Below are 14,581 nucleotides of genomic sequence, written 5' to 3' on the forward strand. Positions count from 1 at the left end.
AAAATCTTTTAAAAAAAAAAAAAAAAGATATGTCTCCAAAGGCAAAGGAAACAAAAGCGAAGATGAACTTTTGGGACTTCATCAAAATCAAAAGCTTCTTCACAGCAAAGGAAACAGTCAACAAAACAAAGAGGCAACCCCCGGAATGGGAGAAGATATTTGCAAACGACAGTACAGACAAAAGGTTGATATCCAGGATCTATAAAGAACTCCTCAAACTCAACACACACAAAACAGACAATCATATCAAAAAATGGGCAGAAGATATGAACAGACACTTCTCCAATGAAGACATACCCATTTTTTGATATGATTGTCTGTTTTGTGTGTGTTGAGTTTGAGGAGTTCTTTATAGATCCTGGATATCAACCTTTTGTCTGTACTGTCGTTTGCAAATATCTTCTCCCATTCCGTGGGTTGCCTCTTTGTTTTGTTGACTGTTTCCTTTGCTGTGAAGAAGCTTTTGATTTTGATGAAGTCCCAAAAGTTCATCTTCGCTTTTGTTTCCTTTGCCTTTGGAGACATATCTTGAAAGAAGTTGCTGTGGCTGATATTGAAGAGATTACTGCCTATGTTTTCCTCTAGGATTCTGATGGATTCCTGTCTCACGTTGAAGTCTTTTATCCATTTTGAGTTTATCTTTGCATATTTTTTGAGAAATATCTATTCAGATCTATAATGGACTAAATGTGTGTCCCTGCCTAATTTCATATGTTAGATCCCTAACCCTCATTGTAATGGTATTTAGAGACAGTGCCTTTGGGAGGTTACTAGGTTTAGATAAGGTCACGGGTGTAGGATCATATGATGGGATTAAAAGAGGAAGAAGGTCTAGCTTTTTTTTTCTCTCTCTGTGAGGAAATAGTGAGAAGGCTGCTGTCTGCAGGCTAAGGAAGAGGGCCTACCACAGGAACTGAATCTGGTATCACCTTAATCTTGGACTTTTCAGCCTCTAGAAATGTGAGAAACAAATATCTGTTGTTTAAACTACACAGTCCATGATATTTTTTTATGGAAGCTTGAAACTACTAATGCAAGATCTTTTGTCCATTTTTAGTTGGGATATTTTTTTTAATTGAGCTGTAGGTGTTCTTTATGTATTCCAGAGCCATATCCCTTTTGAGATATATGAATACCAATATTGTCTCCCATCATATGGGTTGTCTTTTACTTTCTTGATGCTGTCTTTTGAAGAACAAAATTTTCTAATTTTGATGAAGGCTAACATACCTATTTCTTTGACTGCTTGTACCTTTGGTGTTGAATTTAAGAATCCTTTGCCAAATCCAAAGTCATGACGATTTACCTTTATGTTTTATTCTAAGGGTTTTAGTTTTGCTCTTTTTTAAGTTGAAATATAGTTGACATACAATGTTATATTAGATTCAGGTGTACAATATAGTGATTTAAAGTTCTATATATTATGCTATGCTCACCATGGTAAGTGTAGTTACCATGTCACCCTAAAACATTATTATAATATTATCAACTATATAACCTGTTCTCTACTTTTAATTAATTAATTTAACATTTATTTTGTAACTAGAAACCTTTTAATCTGTTTCAACCATACCCCTAACCTCCTCCCCTCTGTCAACCATGAGTTTGGTATCTGTATTTTTGGTTTCTTGTGTGTCCAATCTTTTGATTTTTAGGTTCCACATATAAGAGAAATCATATAGAATTTTTTTTTTTTTTTTTTTTACCATTGGACTTATTTCACTTAGCATAATGCCCTCTAGGTCCATCTATGTTATTGTAAATGGCAAGATCTCATTCATTTTTTATAGCCAAGAGATATTCTGGTGTATATATATATACACATATACACATATATCTATATATATATACATATATATATATATAAACACTAATTTGAAAGCAGGTATCTACTCTTATATTGCAGAATTCTAAACAATATCTAAGTAATAGAGTAATAGAAGCAACTTAAGTCCATTAACAGATAAATGCATAAACAAAATGCAGTACATATATATATATATATTCTTATTTTTTAAAATTTGAGTATAGTTGACATACAATGATACTTCAGTTTCAGATGTAAACATAGTGATTTGATAAGTTTATATGATATATTCACCAGAAGTTTAGCTGCCATCTGTTATTAGACAATGCTATTTCAATACCATTGAGTATATTCCTTAGACTGTAACTTTTATTCCTGTGACTTATTTATTCCATGACTGGAAGCCTGTATTTCTCAACCCCAATTATCTGATGTGGGTTTCAATCTTAGGACCCTGAGATCATGATCTAAGCTAAAACCAAGAGCTGGATGCTTAACTGACTGTGCCATCCAGGCACCCTTCATAGAGTATTTTAATCTTTAATTTTTTTTTGAGGACCTCCATACTGTTTTCCACAGTGGAAATGCGCCAGTTTACATTCCCATCAACAGTGCACAAGGGTGCCATTTTCTTCACATACTTACCAATGCTTGTTATTTCTTGTCTTTTTGATTCCACCATTCTGACAGGGATAAGTTAATATCTCATTCTGGTTTTGATTTGTGTTTCCTGATGCTTAATGATGTTGATGTATGTTTTTATGTGTTGGCCATCTGTGTGTCTTGTTTGGAAAAATGTCTTTTCAGGTCCTCTGTCCATTTGTTTAATTGAATTATTTGTGGGGTTTATTTGTGAGATATATAGATTCTTTATACGTTATTAAGTCCTTATTGAATATGTAATTTGCAAATATATTCTCCCATTCAGTAAACTGCCTTTTAATTTTGTTGATAGTTTCTTCACTGTGCAAAAGCTTTTTATTTTGATGTAGTCCTAACAGTCTATTTTTGCTTTTGTCTCCCTTGCTTTAGGAGACCTAAATAGAAAAATGTTGCTACAGCTGATGTCAAAGAAATTGTTGCTGATGTTATTTTCTAGGAGTTTTATAGTTTCAGGTCTCAAATTTAGGTCATTAATCCATTTGGAGTTTATTTTTATGTATAGTGTAAGAAAATGGTCCAGTTTAATTCTTTTGCATGTAGCCATCCAGTTTTCACAGCACCATTTATTTGAAGACACTGTCTTTTCTGCATTGTATAGTCTTGATTCCTTTGTCATAGATTAACTGAACATATAGTTGTGGGTGCCAGTACCATACTGTTTGAATACTATAGCTTTGTAGTATATCTTGAAATCTGGAATCGTGATACAGCCAGCTTTGTTCTTTTTTCTCAAGATTGCTTTGACTATTCAGGGTCCTTTGTGGTTCCATACAGATTTTAGTAACATTTGTTCTAGTCCTGTGAAAAATTCTGTTGGTATTTTGATAGAGACTGCATTGAATATGTAGATTGCTTTGGGTAGTATGATTATTTTAACAATATTCTTTTACTCCATGAGAATGGTATATCCTTCTGTTTGTGTCACTTTGATTTCTTTCTTCAATGTTTTATAGTTCCCAGACTACAGGTCTTTCACTTCCTTATTTAAATTTATTCCTAGGTATCTTATTATTTTTGATGCAATTGTAAATGGAAATGTTATCTTAGTTGCTGTTTCTGTTACTTTGTCATTAGTGTATAAAAGCACAACCAATTTCTGTGTATTAATTTTGTGTCCTTCAACTTGACAGAATTCATTGATTCTTTGAATTATTCTTTGCTGGAATTTTTAGGGTTTTCTATGTATAATACTATGTCCTCTACAATGAGTGACAGTTTTTTTTTTTAATACCTTACCAATTTTAATCACTTCTGTTTCTTCTTATTCGATGGAAATGGATAGGACTTTCAGTACTATTGAAAGTTGGATAAAATAATGAGAATGGATATCCTTGTCTTGTTTCTGATCTTAAAGGAAAAGCTTTCAGTTTTTCATCTTTGATTATGAGGTTAGCTCTGGATTTGTCATATATGGCCTTTATTATGTGTTGAGCTATGTTTCCTCTAAACCTACTTTGTTGAGAGTTTTTATCATGAATGAATGTTGAATTTTGTCAAATGCTTGTTCTGCAACTACTGAGATGATCATATAATTTTTTACTTGGTTTTCTTGATTTATGTTTCACACTGATGAGTTTGTGATTATTAAACTATCCTTGAGTCTCTGGAATAAATCCCACTTCATTGCTGTATAATGATTTTTAATGGTTCGCTGAATGCAGTTTGATAATATTATATCAAGGATTTTTGCATTTATGTTCATCATGGATACTGGCCTATCATTTTGTAGGTTTTTTTTTTTTTGTAGTGTCTGTGTCTAGTTTTGATATTAGGGTAATGCTGGTCTCATAGACTGTAGTTGGAAACTTTCCTTCCCTTTTTTTTCCCTCCAAATTTTAATTTAAATTCCAGTTAGTTAACATACAGTGTAATATTAGTTTCAGGTGTAGAATTTAGTGATTCATCACTTAAACACAATATCCAGTGCCCACAACAAGTGCCTGCCTTTGTACCCATCCCCCTTCTATTTTTTGGAACATTTTGACCAAGTATAGTTGTTAAATCTTTTAAAAATATTTGGTAGAAGATACTTGTGAGCCCATCTGTCCTGGACTTTTGTTTTTTTGGTGGTCTTTTAAATTAATAATTTAATTTAGTTACTGGGCGCCTGGGTGGCTCAGTGGGTTAAGCCACTGCCTTCGGCTCAGGTCATGATCTCAAGGTCCTGGAATCGAGTCCCACATTGGGCTCTCTGCTCGGCAGGGGGCCTGCTTCCCTTCCTCTCTCTCTGCCTGCCTCTCTGCCTACTTATAATCTCTCTCTGTCAAATAAATAAATAAAATCTTTAAAAAAATTTAATTTAGTTACTAATAATAAGTCTGTTCAGATTTCCTATTTCCTTGTAACTCAGTTTTGGAAGATTATAGATTTCTGGAAATTTATCCATTTCTTCTATGTTTTCTAATTTGTTGACATAATTTTTCACAGTATTCTCTTAAAATCTTTTGTATCTCTGTGGTTTCAGTGATTATTTCTCCTTGTTCATTTTTTATTGTACTTGTATCCTCTCTCTTTTTTCTTGATGAATCTGACCAAAGGTTTATCAATTGGTTTATCTTTTCAAAAAATCAGATCCTGGTTTCATTGATCTTTTCTATTGATTTCTAATGTCTGTCATTTGTTTCTGCTATGATCTTCATTATTCTGTATTTCTACTCACTCTGGACTTCATTTCTCTTTTTCTAGTTACTTTAAGTGTGAGGTTAGGTTGTTTATTTGAGCCTGTGTGAGTGTGTGTGTTACACCTATATCACTATAAATTTCCCAGTAAGAACTACTTTTGCTGTATCCAAAAGATTTTGGACCATTGTATTTCATTTTCATTTGTCTTCACGTATTTTTGGTTTCTTTGTTGATCCACTGGTTGCTTAGTAATATGATGTTTAGCCTCCATGTGTTTGTGTGTTTTCCAATTTTTTTCTTGTTATAGATTTCCAGTTTCATTTTCATTCATATCATTCAACCATTGTGGTAGGAAAAGATGCATGATGCTATTTTAATCCTCTTCAACATATTGAGACTTTTTCTTGAAGTCTAATATAATCTATCCTGGAGAATTTTCCATGTGTACTTGAGAAGAATGTGTATTCTGTTTTTGAATGAACTATTCTGTCTGTGTCTGTTAAGTCCATCTGGTCTGTTGTCTTGTTCAAAGACACTGTTTTCTTACTGATTATCTGCCTAGATAATCTATCCATTGATGTAAATAGGGTGTTAAAAGTCCCCTATTATTATTGGTTTACTTTCAGTTTCTCCTTTTATATCTGTTAATATTTGCTTTATGTATTTAGGTGCTCCCATGTTGGGTGCATAGATATTTATAATTATTATAATTATAATATTTATGAACTTCTTGTCAGATTAATCCCTTTATCGTTATGTATTGCCCTTCTTTGTCTCTTGTTACAGTTTTTTTTTTTTTTAAGATTTATTTATTTATTTATTTGACAGAGAGAGATCACAAGCAGGCAGAGAGGCAGGCAGAGAAAGAGGGGGAAGCAGGCTCCCCGCCAAGTAGAGAGCCCAATGCGGGGCTCTATCCCAGGACCCAGGACCCTGGGATCATGACCTGAGCTGAAGGCAGAGGCTTTAACCCACTGAGCCACCTAGGTGCCCCTAGATCATTAGTTTTTAGTGTAGAATTCAGTGATTCACTAATTGTGTGTAACACCCAGTGCTCATCACAACATGTGCCCTCCCTAATGCTTATTACCTGGTTACCCCCCATACACACACACCTCTCCTTCTGCAACCCTGTTTGTTTCCCAGAGCCAAGGGTCTCTATGGTTTGTGTCCCTCTTTCTTTGATTTCTTCCCAGTTTCCTGGTGCATATCTGTTATTTTTGGTTTTCTTTTTCTATATTCTTTGCATATCTGCTACAGGTTTTGGATTTGTAGTTACCCTGAGATTTATATATAACCTCCTTTATATATAGTGGTCCCTATTAAGTTGATGGCAATTTAAGTTCAAACACATTCTAAAAAGAACATTTTTTTGCACACTCCTCCATGTTTTATGTATATGTCATATTTTACTTTTTATTCATAATTTTCTTTTTTATAATTATGCATTTTTCTTCTCCACTTAAAGAATTACCTTTAACATTTCTTGTAGGACTGGTTTAGTGGTGATAATCTTTAATTTTTGTTTGTCTGCTAAACTCTTTATCTTTCCTTTAAATCTGAATGATAACCTAACTGGGTAGAAATTTTTGGTTGTAGAGTTTTTTCTTTTCACCACATTGAATATATCTTGCCATTGCTAGAGTAAATAAATAAATAAATCTTAAAAAGAAAGAACTAATGATCTACTTTATGTTGGTTAATTGAATTTAAATTAAAAAGTAAAAAAATGTATAAAAATTCTTTTTATCTTTAATCTTTGCTATTTTAATTATCATGTGTCATGGTGTGAACTTCCTTTGGCTTTTCTTGCTTGGAGCTTTATGTTTCCTCAACCTGGATATCTAGTTCCTTGGGGAAGGTTAGGGAAGTTTTCAGCTATAATTTCCTCAAATAAGATTTTTTCCCCCTTCTCTCTTTCTTCTCCTTTGAGATCCTGATATTGCAAATATTTTTGTGCTTGTTGTCCAAAAGATCCCTTAATCTATTTTCACTTCTTAAAATTCTCTTTATTTTTGCTGTTCAGCTTGTGTACTTTCCATTATCCTATAAACTGGTGATCTGTTCTTCTGGATTTCTCTCTTTCTTTCTTCCCCTCCCTTCTTCCCTTCCTCCTTCCTTCCGTCCGTCCCTTCCTTCCTTCCCTCCTTCCTATTTAAATTCAATTAACTAACATATAGTACATCACTACCTTTAGATGTAGATTTCTGTAATTCATCAGTTGCATATAACACCCAGTGCTTATCACATCATGTGACCTCCTTAATGCCCATCACCCAGTTACCTAAACCATCCACCCATCTACCCTCCAGCAACCCTCAGTTTGTTTCCCATAGTTAAGAGTCAAGTCAATCAGAGAAAGACAATTGTCATTTGTTTCACTCATATGTGGAATATAAGAAACAACACAGAGGATCCTAGAGGAAAGAAGAGAAAACTGAATGTTGAGTCATAAGAGAGGGAAAAAAACCGCAAGACACTCTTATTTCTTTCTAATATTTTCTATTTCTTTGTTGAAAGCCTCTCTGATTTTTTCCAGTCTTCTCTCCAGCCTGATGAGCATGTTTATGATCATTACTTTAAACTATTTATCAGGCTATCACACTATTGTGTGTCCTCATTTCTTCTTCTTCTGGAGGTTTTTTTCTTATTCTCTTTCTTGGAGCATATTCTTCTGTCACCTCATTTTGTTTGATTTTTGGTGTTTGTTTTTATGAATTAGATGGAATAGTTACTTCTCCTAAACTTGAAAAATGGTCTTGTGTATGTTCATCCCCTGTGTAGACTGTGTGTTTGGTGGCTTTTTTGGTTGGGTGGAGCTGTGGCGTGACAAGGTCACAGGGCACTCTCTGCCTTGGTGGGATGGCTGGAACTGAACGGGCATAGGTTAGGCTGTCTTGGGGCTCCTCACACATAGGGTTCCCTGGCAGTATGGCTGAAGTAAGTGCAAGCTGGTGGTTCCTAGGGCTCCCTGCATAGAGGGTGCCCTGGCAGGACAGCTGAAGCTGAAGCAGATATACACTTGGGTGTTTCAAGGCTTTGCACAGTAGGTGCCCTGGTAAGTTGCTAGAGTTGAGGTGGAGTTTTAGCCAGGGGCTCTCCATGAAGTGGGCAGCTAAAGTTGAAATAGGTATAGGCAAGGAGGGTCTCAAGCCTATGCAGAGAAGAGGGAGACATGAAGTCAAAGTGGGTGCAATATGTCCTGAGGTACTCAGCATCAGGGGTCCCTGGTGGGGCAACAGGGGCTGAAATTAGCCTGGGGAAATCCCGGGGTGTTTCATGCAGTGGGTGCCCTGGCACAAAAGCTAAAGCTGAAGAGACAGAAAGGGTCCTGGGACTGTATGTGTAGAGGCATCTTCTAAGGACAGCTAAAGATGAGGTGGGTGCAAGATGGGGAGTCCTGGAGCTCATCACACAGAGGTACCCTGGCAGGACAGCTAAAACCAAACTGAGTGCAGGCCATTGGATGTAAGTCAGGGTGTCTTGGGCTTCCCCGGGCTGCTCAGAGCAGGTCACCTTGTTAGGGTGACGGAAGCCAAGGCCCATGCTGGCCAGGGTGTCTGGAGGGATTTGCTCAGAAGGTGTCTTGGCCAAGTGGCCACAACTGAAGCAGACTTGGGCCAGACTTTTCTGGGGTGCTTCATGCAGGGGACATAGTGGTGAGGTGGCTAGAACTGAAGCAGGTACCAGTCAGGAGAACTTGGAGCATTCTGTGCCCGGGGTACCCTAGCAATCTGTATGAAACCAGAGTGGTACAGGCATGGAATGTTCCAGGTTTCTCTGCATTCGTGTCACTTTAGTGTGACAGCTGAAGCTGTAGTGAGCACTGACCAGAGGTATCCTGTTGTGTACCAGGAGCCACCTTGGTGGGATTGCTGGAGTTGTTGTGGTGTGAGGTGGCAAGCCAGTTAGGGCACCTGGACACTACTCCCATTCGTTATCAAAGTGGAGAGGGGGTGTAAACTGTGACAAGTTATAATGGCTATCCCACCATTTGGCAGAGTTCTAGGGTTGCTATTTTATACTAGTTGCTCTTTTAAACCATCACTATTTTTCTGTGCCCCAAAGCATCTGGGGCTGGTGTGGACTAGGGACCCAGTGCCCCTGATGTGGTAGACTGGCTATGTTTGCATCCAGACACTGCTCTCATCTGCACTCCAGAGGTGGACAGGGAGTATAAACCGTAGTAGCATTCAACAACCCTTCTGATGCAGAGAAAGTCCCAGAAGTTCCCCTGCAGTTTGGCAGTGTCGTAAGGCTGAATCTCTTATGCAATAGTTTGTCTTTTAAACTGACTGTTTTCTGTGAAATGATGAATCTGTTCTTGGTCCCTCTGTACTCTCCCTCCCCACTGTTTGCAACACCTTTGCTACTGTGTTTCCCTCTATCTTGCCATTCCCTCTATCTTTTGTTGTATAGAAGCTATTCAGTCAGCCCTCAGTTTTTCTGAGGAATTGCTTTATAATTAGGCATAGATTTGGCATGTCTATGGAGGTGAGTTCAGAGTCCTCCTACATTGCCATCTTGGACTGGATGTTCTCCATTTTTATTTTTTTGAGAAACCTCCATACTGTTTTCCACAGTGATTGCATCAACTCACATTCCCATAAACAGTGTACAAGAGATCTTTTTTCTCCACATTCATGCCAACACTGGTTATTTATTGTTTTTTTGATATTAGTCATTCTGACTTGTATAAGGTGATATCTCATTATGGTTTTGATTTGCATTTTCCTGATGAAGAATGATGTTGTGTACTTTTTCATGTGTCTCTTGGCCATCTGGATGTCTTCTTTGGAAAAAATGTCTATTCAGGTCTTCTGCCACTTAGAAAATCAGATTATTTGCTTTTTTGGTACTGAGTTGTTTAAGTTCTTTATGTATTTTGGAGGTTAACCCCTTTGGATATATCATTTGCAAATATCTTTGCCCATTCAGTAGGTTGCCTTTTCATGTTCTTGATGGTTTTCTTTGCTGTACAAAAGATTTTTATTTTGGTAGGGTTCCAATAGTTTGGTTTTGCTTTTGTTTTGCTTGCCTGAGGAGATTTATCTAGAAAAATGTTGTTAAGACTCAAGTCAAAGAAGTTAGTACCTATGATATTTTTTAGGAGTTTTATGGTTTCAGTTCTCACATTTAGTTCTTTAATCCATTTGGAATTTATTTTTGTGTGTGTGTAGGGGAAGGGGGGGGGAAATTGAAAGGGAAGTCATCAGAGAGGGGAAAAAAACCATGAGAGATTCTTAATGATGGGAAACAGACTGAGGGTTGCTGGAGGGGAGGGGAGTTGGGGGATGGGGTAATTGGGTGATGAGCATTAAGGAGGGCACATGATGTGATGAGCACTGGGTGTTACATCAAACTGGTAAATTATTGAGCACTATATCTGAAACGATGTACTATAAGTTGGCTAATTGAATTTAAATTAAAAAAGGAATCTATTTAGAATGGATAAAGAAGATGTGGTATATATATAAAATGAAAGATTACTCAGCCATCAAAAAAAAAAAAATGAAATCTTGCCCTTTGTAATGACATGGATAGAACTAGAGGGTATTATGCTAAGTGAAATAGTTCAGTCAGGGAAAGACAATTATCATATGATTTCACTCATATGTGGAATTTAAGAAACAAAACAGAGGAGCATAGAGGAATGGAGGGAAAAATAAAACAAGATGAAACCGGAGAGGGAGACAAACCATAAGAGACTCTTAATCATAGGAAACAAACTGAGGGTTGCTGGAGGGGAGAGGGGAGGGGAGATGGGGTTACTGGGTGTTGGACATTAAGGAGGGCACATGATGTAATGAGCATTGGGTGTCATATAACTGATGAATCACTGAATTCTACTTCTGAAATTAATAATACATTATATATTAATTAATTGAATTTAAATTAAATTAAAAAAAGAAATGTTAAAGACTTCTATATATTAATTTTGTATCCTGTGACCTTATTAAATCATTTTTTTGTATTTTTTAAAAATTTAATTATTTTTTTCAGCATAACAATATTCATTGTTTTTACACCACACCCAGTGCTCCATGCAATTCATGCCCTCTATAATACCCACCACCTGGTTCCCCCAACCCTCCACCCCCGTCCCTTCAAAACCCTCAGATTGTTTTTCAGAGTCCATAGTCTCTCATGGTTCACCTCCCCTTCCAATTTCCCTCAACTCCCTTCTCTCCATCTCCCCTTGTCCTCCATGCTATTTGTTATGCTCCACAAATACGTGAAACCAAATGATAACTGACTCTCTCTGCTTGGCTTATTTCACTCAGCATAATCATTTATTATTTTTAATAGTTTTCTGGTAAAATGTTTAGGTTTTCTATAAATAGTATCATGTCATCTGCAAAGAGTGACAGTTTTACTTCTTCTTTACCAATATGGATGCCTCTTGTTTCTTTTTCTTGTCTAATTGCTGTAGGTAGAACTTCCAGTACTATGTAGAAAGAAAGTGGTGGTACTGAGCATCTTTGTCTTGTTCCTGATCATAGAGGAAGATTTTCCATTTTTTGCACAATTGAGTTTGATGTTAGTTATGGGTTTTTCACAAGCTATCCTTATTATGTTGAGGTGTGTTCCCTTTAAACACTCTTCATTGAGTTTTTATCATGAAAAAATGTTGAATTTTGTCAAATGCTTTTTTCCCCATCTATTGAGGTGATTATATGATTTTATTTTTTGTATTGTTAATTGGTATATCACACTGATTGATTTGTGAGTATTAAGCCAAACTTGCTTCCCCAAAACAAATGCCACTTAATCATGGTAAATGATCCTTTTATTATTGTTGAATGCAGTTTGCTAATATTTTATTGAGGACTTTTGCATCTATGTTTGTCAGAGATATTGGCTTGTACTTTTCTTTTCTTTCTTTCTTTTTTTTTTTTTGTAGTGTCTTTGGGTTTAATATCAGGATAATGCTGCCATTTTCAAATGAATTTGAAAGTATTACTTTGTCATCTCTTTTGCTGGAATAATTTAAGGAGACTAGGTATTAATTCTTCTTTAAATGTTTGGTAGAATTCACCTGTGAATCCAATTTAATTTTGTTACTAGTACTTGGTCTGTTTAAGATTTTCTATTTTTTCTGATTTACTTTTGGGAGATTGTATGTTTCTAGAAACTTTCCCATTTATTCTAAGTTGTTTAATTTGTTGACATATAATTTTTGTTGTTCTCTCTTGTACCCCATGCATGAGTGCCCCGGCCTTGTGGTGGAACTGAGAAGTGCACAGTCTGAGGGTTCTCAGGGCTATCCACACAGGGAGGCTTCCCAATGGATGGCTTGTGGATACTTGTCTCAGATCAGGAACTTCTTGGAGAATTTTTCTTAAGAATGAGAGGATGGTTGGTTCCACCCACTCCAATTATTTGAAGTTTTAATTCTTTTGTGGCATTTCAGTTTCTGAAATATGATGCATAATTACCTCAGCTCTTCTTTGAGTAATTGAGAACACCACGGAGGCTCCTAAATTGATTGCACATCTAAAAGCCTCCATTGAGAAGTCCCAAAAGACCCTGTTATTGCCAACCTCACATTTACTGTGATAGGACGTACAATTATAAGCTATCTGGAAGTTATAGTTTCCTATATACATTAAGTTATAGAGAATATGAGAGACATTTCCCTGTCCTCTGTTAATAAATTTTTAAGAAGTGTGCTTGGAAGTTGGTAAGAGAGTAGATCTTAAATGTTTTCACCACAAAAAAGAAATAGTAATTATGTGATGTAGTAGAGATGTTACTTAAAACTACAGTGGTAATCACATTGTAATAAATAAGTGCATCAAGTTGAATATCTCATGCCTTAAAATTATACAATGTTATATGTCAATTATATCTCAATGAAGTATGGGGGGGGAGATGTGAATATTATAAAAATGGACAGAGACAAGATCCAGAATATGCTTACTGAACTAAATTTTAGTCAGTTTGGTAGCTATGTTATCAATTCTGGAGAAGAGAAGAAAAGAGACCGGTTAAGGCAGAGGTAAGAGGCCTGGATTCTGGCTTTGACTGTGTCCCTTCTTACAATGGAAGCTTGTGTGAGTCACTTACCTTGTCTAAACTTCAGTTTCTTCTATAACAGAATATTAAGAACACTTAGAGGCACTGATCACATGTCAGGCACTAATATGAACCCTTGATGAACACTTGAAGCAAACCAATGTGTAATTGTCATCACTTCCATTTTTTTAAAAGATTTTATTTAGTCATTTGACAGAGATCACAAGTAGGCAGAGAGGCAGAGACAGAGAGAGGGAGAAGCAGGCTCCCTGCTGGGAAGAGATCCCAATGTGGGGCTCGATCCCAGGACCCTGAGATCATGACCTGAGCCGAAGGCAGAAGCTTTAATCCACTGAGCCACCCAGGTGCCCCTCATCACTTCTATTTTAAGGATGAAGAAACTGAGGCACCTGGAGATGAGTTAACGTTCCCTGAGATCATACACATTCTAAGTGGCTCACCTAAGATTTAAAATAGGGCAGTAGACTTTAACCCACACCGACTAGGTCACTTGGTTTGCCTGTTCTCCATTCTCTTCTATATTTTGGGAGGATGACCCACATGAATGGCTTTGGTGGGGTTCCAACTGTGGCAAAAACTTGGCGGGTGGGAGAAGAAAGAGGTTGGATACCTTCTTCCTCCAGGATGTAGGATACCTTTATCAAGGATAATATCTTTTGAAAGGTGTCCTCTCCACACAGTTTATCTACTCAGATTCTAGAAACTACTCTCTTCCCATTTCTCTTTTGACCTGCGCATGAAAGTAGCTCTTTTTTTTTTTTTTATATTTTTATTATTTATTTATTTATTTATTTATTTATTTATTTTTTAATATTTAATTTATTTTTTATTTTTTTTTATTTCCAGCATAACAGTATTCATTATTTTTGCACCACACCCCGTGCTCCATGCAATCCGTGCCCTCTATAATACCCACCACCTGGTACCCCAACCTCCCACCCCCCGTCCCTTCAAAACCCTCAGATTGTTTTTCAGAGTCCATAGTCTCTCATGGTTCACCTCCCCTTCCAATTTCCCCCAACTCCCTTCTCCACTCTAAGTCCCCATGTCCTCCATGCTATTTGTTATGCTCCACAAATAAGTGAAAGTAGCTCTTGATTCTCGCCAGCCTGGTGGACTGTACCATCCTTTGTTTCTATGATACAAACTGATCACATTTCATAATCTAAAGTTGCATACAATGTGCCAAACCAGAAGTCAGTTCATTTTGTCATCACTGTGTTTCTGGCTGGGACACTGGCTGTTCTGCTTCTGTAAAGTCTCCTAGGTGTAAAGTCTCTGGAAAGGAGAACACTAGAACATGTTACAAAGGGCAGCTCCAGAAATGAGATACTACCGAAAGTGTGGAGGGTGATGAATGGCTTTGTGCCTACATGTCCTGGCCATAATTTTGTAGAATTTAGGCACCCTCTAAACTTCCAAATTTATGTAGCTCCATTACATAAAAAT

This window comes from Mustela erminea, chromosome 4, assembly GCF_009829155.1.
Source record: "Mustela erminea isolate mMusErm1 chromosome 4, mMusErm1.Pri, whole genome shotgun sequence".
In the NCBI taxonomy this organism is placed as follows: domain Eukaryota; kingdom Metazoa; phylum Chordata; class Mammalia; order Carnivora; family Mustelidae; genus Mustela; species Mustela erminea.